The sequence below is a fragment of the Solanum dulcamara genome, chromosome 12 (assembly GCF_947179165.1).
Source record: "Solanum dulcamara chromosome 12, daSolDulc1.2, whole genome shotgun sequence".
Taxonomy (NCBI): domain Eukaryota; kingdom Viridiplantae; phylum Streptophyta; class Magnoliopsida; order Solanales; family Solanaceae; genus Solanum; species Solanum dulcamara.
Genome location: NC_077248.1, coordinates 55,315,192 through 55,327,550, shown reverse-complemented (window position 1 = coordinate 55,327,550; position 12,359 = coordinate 55,315,192).

Here is a 12,359-nt window from a genome sequence, read left to right as displayed (position 1 = left end):
AAATATCGTAGAAAGTATATAAATCACAATAATCACAAATTAAAAATATATTTCAAACATATAACCTATTTAATTAACTCTCTAAATTTCATTAGTGTCACACTTATCTTCTGCAATTTTTTACTCTTGATTTTCATGTTATCTTATGTCATGCTATGTATGCTAAGAGGCTTGTTTAGGATCTCTCGAGATCCTATTTGCCGTGCCACGTTTAGGGTCTAGCTTGGGTCATAAAAAACTTGATATCAGAGAATAGGGTTCAAGTGTTCTAGGGTGTCCGACAAAGCCTCATCAAGTAGATTCTTGCTCATGGGTGTGAAGAGCGCCACATTTATGAATGAAAGGCTATGAGGCGTTTTAAGAAACTTCACTTCTTGGTAACAAATCACACCATCTCCCTCTTGGGAGGAAACCTCAATGGATTTTTTGGAAACTCCTTTTTTCAACTCAACTAAAATCGGATCATTATCTTGCTTTGCCTTCATATTCGATACAAGAGACGATTCAGAACCATTTTGCAAAACAACATCACCATCTTCTGAATCAAACAAGCGAACACCCAATCGAGCTAGTCTACAAACATATCAAACTAACTCCTTTTCATTCTCAATATGGGCAACACTATTCATGGACAGCCTATTAAGAGCATCAACAACCACATTTGCCTTTTTCCGAATGGTAAAGAACACTCATATCATAATTTTTCAACAAATCTAGCCATCTCCTTTGTCGAAGGTTCAAGTCCTTTTGCTTGAACACATAATTCAAACTCTTATGGTCGGTGAATACATCAACATGGACATCATAGAGATAGTGTCTCCAAATTTTCAAAGAAAACACAAACGCCGCTAACTCCAAGTCATGAGTTGGATAGTTTTTTTCATGCAGCTTAAGTTGTCTAGAAGCATATGCTATCACTTTACCATTTTGCATCAAAAAAAAATCAAGACCAATCCTCGAGGCATCACAATACACAACGAAACCATCAGATCCTTCTGGAAATCCTCATCAATGGGAATTGATTCAAGAGTAGGGGTTTCAGAATTTGTATCCCTAACCCGTACAAGATGATAGAGGCAACCTTTAGAAATTATTTTTTGAGCTTTAAGGCACGAGATAAATTGACCCTTAAATACAAAATTACTACCTTTTCATTCTAGGACTGGCTTATTAGAAAATTGAAACTTAACCACTCAAGTTCTACAATCAATAGAAGCATAACATGCATGAAGCCAATTCATATAGAGAATGACATAAAAATCGGTCATATCAAGCTCTATAAGATCAACTAATGTGATTTTATGAAAAATTAAGACCGGACAATTGCTTTTTTATTGTACTTGCACCTTGAGTTCTGTTTTTCTTAATTTTTCCTAAAAGTCAAAGAAATCCTGCATTAATACCCTAGCATCAGGTATCCTTCCTATAGACTCATTTAGCCAAAATTGAATCACTAACAAGAGTATAGACTGGAAAGACTCTAACAATATTTCGGGACTAACATCAAATTTTATAGTAGGGTAAGGGGTCATAAAAGAAAGATTCACTCTAGGATCTAACAAAGCATAGACATCAAACTGAAAGACTCATGAGATACCGAATGAGGTATCCTGTTGAGTCGAGCGATCTGAGGAAACACTAGGCCGTGCCTATGGTCGATTCTCTCTACCTCTACTAGAAGTCATTGGATAATCCCTATTCTTATTACCGGTCTTACCATATCCAAAATATGCATCAGATCTCATTAAGAAAACTCTCTGATTGTTCCTTCCACACTTGTTGCACAAGGGGTGTGATTTCTCTTTTTTATCACCCTCCCTAGAATACGAGCCAGATGTTTCCCCCTTAGATATCTTTTGACTGTTAGAGTTATTATTTCCCAAAGCAATCCTTTTGTTCTACCTTTTCTTTTCTTGTCACTCAGGTTTGTAGCAACTACCATTTGTTGATTCAATTGAGCATTCATAGCTCGAGCCAATTACCAAATGGCATCGCAAAATTTTGGGTTACAAATTTTGGCATTTAAAGGCAAATTAACCGCTGCGGGAAGGTTACCATCTTGATCATTCTTCTAACTGCTCTCTTCTTGAGGAGACATATTCTGAAACGCTTAGGACAAAAGTTAGAAGGAAAACTTAGAGAGTTCAACTCTATCGCACAACTTAAGAATGATGAAAGAAGTGAAGTTTCCTAAACACCTCAAAGCCTTCTATTCATAGACGTGGTACTCTTTACACCTATAAACAAGACTCTACTCAATGAGGCATGCCAGACAACCTAGGACCCTTGAACCTTATGCTCTTGTACCAAGTTTGTCACAATCCAAGCTAGACCCTAGATATGAAACAATGATTAATATCCCGAGAGACTCCAACCAAGACTCTTAGATTATATATCATGAAATAAGAATAACATGAAGTCGAAAGTAAACTAACATGCAGAAGATAAGTCTTTATACATAGAAAATCTCGATAAAAGAGAAATCATAACATAACAAACGAAACAAATAGAATACACTCTACTAGTCTGGCACTGCCTTTACTAAACTTAGATGGCGCGTAGGACAAGCCCTAGCTCACCAAACATAAAAGAGTAGGTAAGTCTAAATCATACAAAAAAGTAATCATGAGGACTCACCAAAATAGCTAACTCTGAGTAGGATCCCGATCTAGCCACAGGGATGAGTAGGAGCGTTATGACCTACATTATGAAATAGTATAGGCAAAAGTATGTGTTAGTATATGACATGCACTATGTAAAAAACATGCATAAGTTAAACATGATATTGTAATGAGTATAAAACATGAGGTGCAAGACCAAGAATCCTTTAAAACGTGAATGCAAATCATAAGATATGAAATGAGGTCAATGCATCATTTAAAAAGAGCTTATAAGAAATATAGTTCATTTTTATGGGATATTAACCTTAACCGACATTTAATACCATGTGAGCTATAATATGGAATCCGATGTAATTCCCACATCGAGAAGAGAGAGGCTACTTGCCAAGGTAGACTCTGTAGCATTACCATCATGAGCTATTTGTGGATTCACTAGCTAAGTCATTTAAGACAACCTACGGAGGCACGTAGTTTGGGACTAGAGATTGCTACTAGAGACTCCCTTACCTAGCCTCCACGTCAAGTCTTTTCGATACTAAATCAAATTCCAATGGAATAGATAACATCATCATATCATAGTCTTGAAATAGATAATAATCTTGTAATACTGTATATTATCATGGCTACCATACCATATTTCCATACTACTAGTGAACTCTGATTCATAAGAAAACTGACCCACGATCATTGGTGGTATTCTGGGTACCATACTAATTGGGACTTGCTTTTAGAAAAATGTTCAAAAGCATTGATGGCATATCTAGATATCATATATGCCATGTGTCTACATAAGACAAAATAGCTCCTTTCAAATCATGTTCATAACAACATTCATATAGACATTTACATTTCTAAGCATCTAAATCATGATTTCATTCATATTGTGAGAAAACCTTTCACAATTCATTTATTCTTGAAAACATACTTGAAACGTACTTATAGTTACCATAAAACATTTATAAATCATTCATAAAGTTCATGGTCATGATTCATAGTAGAAAATCATATGCATAGTGCATGGGTCCACGTGAAATCAACTTAAGATAATAGTAAATTCATGCATAATATGGATGAATAACATCAACTGAAATCAATTAAGAAAGACCCATGAAGAATTAACATGCAACCCTCATTGAATTGGTTGAAATTGAAATTGGAGAATTGAGATCTTTTGGGATCCAATGGATGAATGGAATCCATTGGAGAATTTCTGATAACATTCAAACTACACTTTTTACAAGTCAAAGTGTAAACGGTCGCCAATAAGTATAAATCCAATGATGAGTTGGGGTCGATCCCTCAAGGAACGGTATTGAATAGAATTTGATTAATAAGTATGCGCGTGTCTAATCTTTTGTAGCGTAAAAATAGCTAAATCGAAACATGAGTTAAATCAATAGTTTTGATAATATCAATTTAGAAGAGTTAACTAGTTTAACGCTAACACGATTAATAGCAAAAGAGTTGTAAAATTTTTTAGGAGACTTCTAGGGTAGGTGCATAGTTAAACATGTTGTACGAATATGGGTAAATAATGCATAACTCAATATTGTTAACTATCAATGGATAGGTAGGGTTAAACAATTATATGAAAAGCATCTTTCAACCACTATTCATCTATCCATGCAAGCACTCTCGAGCCTAAACATGGGTGCTAACAAAATTAACCAATCCTTAGCATAACCCCCTCTCTCGAGTGGGATTAACAATTGATAAATTTAAATCAATGGCTATTTGTTAATTCAACTACTTCACATCACCCTTTCAAGCTAACATAAAGATCTAACATAGAAATGTGTTTGCAACCATAAATCATAAATAAATACATGCCAAATTAACAAAATCTATATTAAATTATTAAATCTTGAGCTGATACAAAATCCCAAATTCAAAACAAGTTAACTACATAAGTACACCCCCTAAAAGGATGGGGTTTACTACACATTGAAAAATTAAAATAGATTTTGCCAAAATAATTGTTTTCCATTGAGTTCAACAAGGTTTTACCTCAAAATCTCAATGTCCAAGCTCAAAATCCCACAAAATACCCCAAGAACAATGTCAAAACCGCAAGAAAAATGGAATACTCTATTCTTAAGTTCTTAGCATTGTAGAACATATCTTTTTCCTCACTTTGAAAATCAATTTATACTTTCTCCAAAAGCAAGCAAAAATATCATGCCTGGACCACTTCAGCGATGTAAGTCCTGCGCGCCGAAGTGATCAGTAAGTCTCCAACTAGGTAGGAATCTTGCATTTTAGCGCATTGGTCATTCAGCCTTAGGGCTGACCAGTTAGAATTTTATCTTCTTTTGAGTCAAAATAGTCAAGGGAGATGCAATGGAAGAAAATCTTTCTACAAACCGTCTATAATAACCAGCTAGGCCAATTCTTAACCGCTTCGATTTTCTAAGGATCCACCTTAATACCTTCACCATAAACAGTAAGGACAATAAAAGCAACCGACCTCAACAAAAACTCACACTTACTAAACTTAGCAAATAATTGACGGTCCTTGAGAGTTTGCAAGACAATCTTCAAATGATCGACATGCTCCTCTTCATTCCGAGAATAGACCCAAATATCATCAATGAACACAATAACAAATATATCAAAATAGTGATTGAACACCCATTCATCAAATTCATAAAAGCCATTAGAGCATTCGTTAGTCCAAAAGACAGAACCAAAAATTCGATGTGACCATATCGATTTTTAAAAAACGTCTTCGGAATGACATATTCCCTTACTCAGAGTTGATGATAACCCTATTGAAGATTAATATTTGAAAAGTATCTTGCACCTTGAATTTGATTGAACAAGTCATCAATCTTTGGAAAAGGATACTTATTCTTAATTATGACATTGTTCAATTATCGGTAGTCAATACACATTCGAGCAGAACCATCCTTCTTCCTAACAAAGAGAATTGGCGCACCCCATCAAGAGATACTCGGTCTAATAAAATTCTTATCCAACAAATCTTTTAACTAATCCTTCAACTCCTTAAGTTCCACTGGGGCTATATAGTAAGGAGGAATAGAGATAAGTTGGGTATCAGGGAGAAGATAAATAATGAAGTCTATCTCTCTTTCAGAGGGATACCTAAGAGATCATCAGAAAAAACTTTTGGAAACTCATTAATGACCGAAGCTGACTCAAGAGTAGGTGTTTTGGCATTTGTATCCCTAACCTACACTAGATGATAAATGCATTCTTTGAAAATTAGTTTTCGAGCTTTAAGGCACGAGATGAATTGACCTTTAAACATGAAATTAATACCTTTCCATTCTAAGATTGGCTCTTTAGGAAACAAAAATCTGACCACATGAGTCCTACAATATATGGAAGCATAACATGCATGAATCCAATCCATACTAAGAATGACATCAAAATTGGTCATATGAAGCTCTACAAGGTCAATTGAGGTGATTTTATGAAAAATTGAAATTGGGAAATTTCTATAGACTCTTTTAGCTATAACTGAATCACCGATAGAAGTATAGATTGAAAAAAGTTCTAACAAGATCTCGGGACTAAAAATAAATTTTATAGAAAGATAAGGAGTAACAAATGATAGAGTAGCACCCGGATCTAATAATGCATAAACATCAAACTCAATACCTTTTAATATACTAATAACCACATTCAGAGACTCTTCCAAAGCCTGCCTAGTCTAAAGAGCAAAGAATCAGTTTTGGTGCTGACTACCACCTGAGCTTGTAGTAGTGCCCTACTGAATTGGGCAACCTATAGCCTGAGTCTGATCCGGTGGTCGAGCACCTTCTCTACAATCCTTCACATGATGACCCCACTTACCACACCTATAACATTCACCTGATCCTACAAAGCATTTTGCTTTATGGTTTCTTCCACACTTCTTACACAAGGAAATGGCTTGCCCACTCGAAGCTCCTTCTTGAACCTTGGGTTAGACACCCTATCCTTATCAAAATTTGCAGCCGGATTGCTTAAGGAATTTTGGCCTGAGAACTTTTGACAAAATTGTGAACGACAACCATTACCATACTTTCCATATGAAAACTTACCCCCATCTGTTCCATCCCTCTTTGTAGTATGTTTGAAGGTTGAAATATGATATAATAAGATAAAATATTACAAAAATGGCTTTGGTGGATTTTTTGGTCAAATATTTTGAAAAATAAAATTTTCAAAAATAATCCCTTTTCCAGAAGAGTGCGCGACCACTCCGCATCGTGGATATTGTTCAACATAGTTCATATTCTTCCTTGATCAAAATTTAGCCAAAATTCTCATTTGCTCAAAATTGACCTGTCATAAACCCTCACTGCATCGAGGAAATGGGTAGGTATCTCCGTCCGAATTCAGTTTTTAAGTAGGGGCACTTTGGACTTTTCCCTACCTATTAGTTAATGAACATGGACATTTTTGGGACTAAATCCTACCCTATTAACTACCCATAAACTCCTATTCTCCCTCATTCTATCACGATTCATCAATTATAAAAATTCTCTCTCTACATTGGTTCTCAAATCTCCATTGAATACAAGAAAATAATCCTCTCAAGTTCTTCATCAAAATTCAAAATTTCTTCAAGTTTCTTCTAACTTTGTATCCAAGGTATGTGTGTATTAATCTATGGTTCCCTTTTACCCATGAATCCTAAATAATTCTCAACTTTTTTAATTAATTCAAAGTATGTATTTTATGGATTTTGTTATCTCAATTTCAATTACAAGAATTATGATTTAAATTATGATTATGAACCCAATTTAACATGAATAAGTGATTTTTCATGGAATTGAAGAGTTTTCTATGAATTTTCTACATTACGGTTTAGGGTTCATGACATGGATGATGAGTATATTCAATTATAATTCAAATTGATATTATTTTTTCATGAATTATGTATAACTTGATAAGTTGGGTTATCTTGAGGTTTTAAATGAAAATTCCTTCCAATTTCATCATGGAATCATGAAGGTCAAAGTGGGTTCTGTAAAATTTTAACTTCATGCTCTTCTTAATTAAGCATGTGTTTAATCAAATTATATGATTATGCATGTTTTCAATTAATTTTCATAATTTTCAAGTCAATTGACCATGAACCCATGATTTCACCTTAATTTCAAGTATAAGTCATGATTATGGAATTTTAAGTATTCAAGAAAGTTTATGAAAAAGGGTGACTTAAGACCCTAATGATAGGGTGACTAAAGTTCCTTAATAGTGACTTATGACCCTAATGATACTCTTTATGAAATAAGTCCTAGCTCGAGTCATGACAAACCTTGTATTAAAGCATAATGTTTTGAAGTTTCTTAGGGAGTCCTACAAGCCACTTTAAGTAAAGTCTTACTCAAGGGTTTGTAGTGCCCCACATCTATGAGTAGGAGGCTATGAGGTATTAAGGAAATCTTTACTTTTTTCCTGATCTATGTTGTTCAATAGAGTGTACCCTAAGTCTTTTCCCCTTGATGATTGCTCTTTGCAATTTTCAGAAAATGCCACCAAGAAGAGCTCTAATCCAAAAAGGGGTTGATGCTAATGAGAAACAAGCCCCTCAAGCTCCAAATGATCCTCTTGCCGATCAAGTTACTAATGCTGAATTTCGGACCGTCATCTCTATGCTAGTTCAAGCCATGACTACTCAGTGAACCATGGGGTGGTGGCTCCTTCAAATTTGGTTAAACTAGCTTCAAGGGTTAGGGACCTTACAAGAATGAACCTTCTCGAGTTTTATGGATCCAAGGTTGATGAGGATCCCCAAGACTTTGTTGATGAGGTACATAAGATTATTTCTATCATGGGGGTGTCTTCGGAGAAGAAGGCAAAGTTGGCTACCTACAAACTCAAGTGTGTTTATCAAGTGTGTTATAATTAATGAAAGGCTGAAAGGGTTGAAAGGGGTCCTATAGGTTGGGAGAACTTCAAGGTTTTATTTTTTGACCGCTTCTTCCCATTTGAATTGAGGGAGGCAAAAGTATTGGAGTTCATCAATCTCAAACAAGGTAATATTAGTGTGAGGGAGTATGCCCTCAAGTTTACAGAGTTGTCCAAGTATGTTCCTTCTTTGATAGCCAACTCTTGTGCCCAAATGAGTAGGTTTATTTCTGGAGTGTCAGACTTGGTGATGAAAGAATGCTGAACCATAATGCTTATCAAAGAGACAGACATTTCTAGGCTCATGACATATGCCTAACAAATATAAGGGGAGAATCTTAAGAAGAGGAAGGGAGGATTGAAGGTGGGTTTTCTCAATTCAAATTCGGTGGTGGTAATGACCGTTTTCAACAAGGCCAAAAGTTTCAAGGCCAAAGTTCTTCATAAGCTTCGGGCCCAACATTTGACAAAGATAGGGTTCTTAACCCGAAGTACCAAAGTGGTGGTGTTAGTGGATCTACTCTCCCCAAGTATTTCAAGTGTGGGAGAAATCATGGAGGCAAATGTTTGGTTGGTATGTGTGCTTGTTTTAGATGTGGTAAAGTGGGGCACAAGATCTCCAAATGCCCTAATGTTGAAAATAAGGGAACAAATCGAAATCCTCAAGGTCAAGCTACTCAGGGTGGAAAAGTTCAACAAGGTGGTGGCCCAAGCCACAATAAGTTCTATGCACTCTAGCTAGACAAGATGTTAAGGAGTCTCTCGATGTGGTTACAAGTCTTTGACTTTGATGTTTATGCTTTACTTGATATGGGTGCCACATTGTCTTTTATTACTCCCACCTTACTATAACATTTGATATATGTTTCAATATTTTGCTAGAGCCTTTTTTGATTTATACCCCCATTGGTGATTTAGTTCTAGCCAATAGAGTCTATAGAAATTGCCCCGTGTCAATCTTATATAAAATTATCCATGTGATCTTTTTCAACTTGACATGAACGATGTTGATATCATTCTTAGCATGGATTGGCTATATTCTTCTTATGCATCTATTGATTGTAGAACCCGTATGGTCAAATTCCAATTTCCTAATGGGCCGGTTCTTGAGTGCAAGGGTAGTGATTTGGTATTTAGGGGTCAGTTCATATCTTGCCTAAAAGCCCAAAAAATTGATTTCTACAAGGTGTAATTATCATTTAGTGTGGGTTAGGGATACAAATCTGAAACCCCTTCTATTTAGTTAGTTCCCATTGTAAATGAATTCTCCGATATATTTCCTGATGATTTGCCAGTATTCCTCCCGAAAGGAAAATCAATTGCGGTATAGATCTTCTTTTCGACACCAACCTATCTCTATCCCTGCTTACCATATGGCCTTGGAACTTAAGGAGTTGAAGGAACAATTAAAAGATTTGTTAGATAATAGTTTTATAAGGCCAAACATTTCACTATGGGGTGCTCCCATGTTGTTTGTTAGAAAGAAGGATGGGTCACTTCATATGTGTATAGACTATTGACAATTGAATAAGGTCACCATAAAAAACAAGTATCCCATTTCGAGAATAGATGATTTGTTTGATTAACTCCAAGGTGAAAGTTACTTCTCCAAAATTGATCTTCGGTCCGGTTATCACCAATTGAGGGTGAGAGAGTGTGACATTCCCACGGCAGCATTTTGAACAAGGTTTGAGTTTTTGGTTATGTAATTCAGGTTGACTAATGCTCCCGCTATTTTTATGGACTTGATGAATCGGGGTTTTAAACTGTATCTAGACATGTTGGTGGTGGTCTTTATTGATAATATATTAATTTATTCACAAAGTAAAGAAGAGCATATTGGTCACTTAAGATTTATGTTGCAAACTTTGAGGGACAAGCAACTATTCGCCAAGTTTAGTAAATGTGAATTTTGGTTTAGGTCTTTAGCATTTCTTGTTCACATTATTTTCGATGATGTTATCACGGTTGATAAAAAAATAGAGGTGGTGAAGAATTGTCCTAGACCACTATCTCCTTTGGATATCATAGATTCTTGGGTTTGACCGGGTAGTATAGAAGGTTTGTAGAAAGATTTTCATCTATTTCATCACCTTTGACTACGTTGACCCAAAAGAAAGTGATGTTCTAATGGTTGGATGAGTGTAAAAGAAGTTTCCAAACATTGAAGGATCATCTTACGTCAGCTCCTATTTTGACATTGTCGAAAAGTTTAGATGGGTTTGTTGTTTATTATGATGCCTCACCGGTTCGATTGGGTTATGTTTTGAAGCAACATAGCAAGGTCATAGCATATGCCTCCAGACAACTAGGTACATGAACGAAACTATCCAACTACTGATCTTGAATTGGTAGCGATTATTTTTGCTTTGAAAATTTGGCATCACTATTTTTATGGAGTGTATGTTGACATATTTACCGATAAAAAAGCTTGCAATATCTGTTTAGCCAAAGGGACTTGAACCTTAGGCAAATAAGGTAGCCTGAACTATTAAAGGATTATGATATAAGTGTGTTGTACCAGCTGGGTAAAGCCAATATTGTTGTCGATGCTCTTAGTCAGTTATTCATGAATAGTTTTTCTCATGTTGAAGATAAAAAGAACGAGTTAGTTAAAGATGTGCACCGATTGCCCCCAAGGAAGTTAGCTAAAGATGTGCACCGATTGGCCTGCTTAGGGATAAGGTTGAGTGACTCTAATGAGGGTGGTATTCTGTTCAAAATGGTTTAGAATCATCATTTTTAGCGGATATATAGGCAATGCAATACATGGATCTAACCTTAGATGAGTATAAGAAATTGGTGCCTGATAATAAGATTGAGGTTTTCTCATGGGGGGGAGATGGAGTACTTCGTTATGAAGGTTGGTTATGTGTTTCAAATGTTGATGGCCTAAGAGAAATGAAATTGAGTGAAGCCCATAGCTCTCGATATTTCATTCATTCGGGAACCACCAAAATGTATAGAGATTTGAGGGAAATGTATTAGTGGAATGGTATGAAGAAGGACGTAGCAAAGTTTGTGGCGGAATATCCAAATTGCCAACAAGTGAAAGTTGAACACCAAAGACCTGGAGGTCTAGCCCAAGATATTGAAATTCTTACTTGGAAGTGGGAGAATGTGAACATAGAATTCATAACTGTCACAACCCAAAATGACCTCACTTTGATGATATAACATAAGAAAAGACCAAAATACCCCTCTTAAAATTGGATAGACTGAGGCTATACAAAGGACACATCACGGTTTATGATCATCACCACGACCCGTGGAGATGTTCCGTGATGATTAACTTAGGGGAGAAATCTTAGGGTTTAGAGGGAAAGTTTCAGTACTTCCTCTATAAGGACCTTCACAGTCCGTAGAGGGCATCAAGGTTTGTGAACCATGGGCGTGGTGCAGGACCTGCAAGAGTTACCACCACAGAATACACCATGGTCCATGAAGAGCTACACGACTCGTAGTAGTTAGTTGTTCTCCCTTCCCTGCAGGGCTCACTTTCAGAACCACTACCATGGTGGCTCACCATGACTCGTTTTAGGTGTTTCCAAATTTTGATGTCCTATAATAACAGGCTTGCCTCGTACCAGAAAGCAACATGATTCAATTTGGGTGGTAGTGGATAGAATGACCTTGTCAGCCCATTTTCTATTGGTTAATACTTCTTATAGTGCCAAAGATTATGCCAAGATGTATATTTAGGAATTGTTAAAGTTATATGGTGTCCTATTGTCCATCATTTTGCATTATGGTACTCAATTCACTTTTCACTTTTGGAAATCCTTTCAAATATGTCTTGGCACCAAATTTAAGCCAAGTAGTGCATTTCACCTGCAAACCGATGGACAAGCCGAGAGAATGATCTAAACTTTA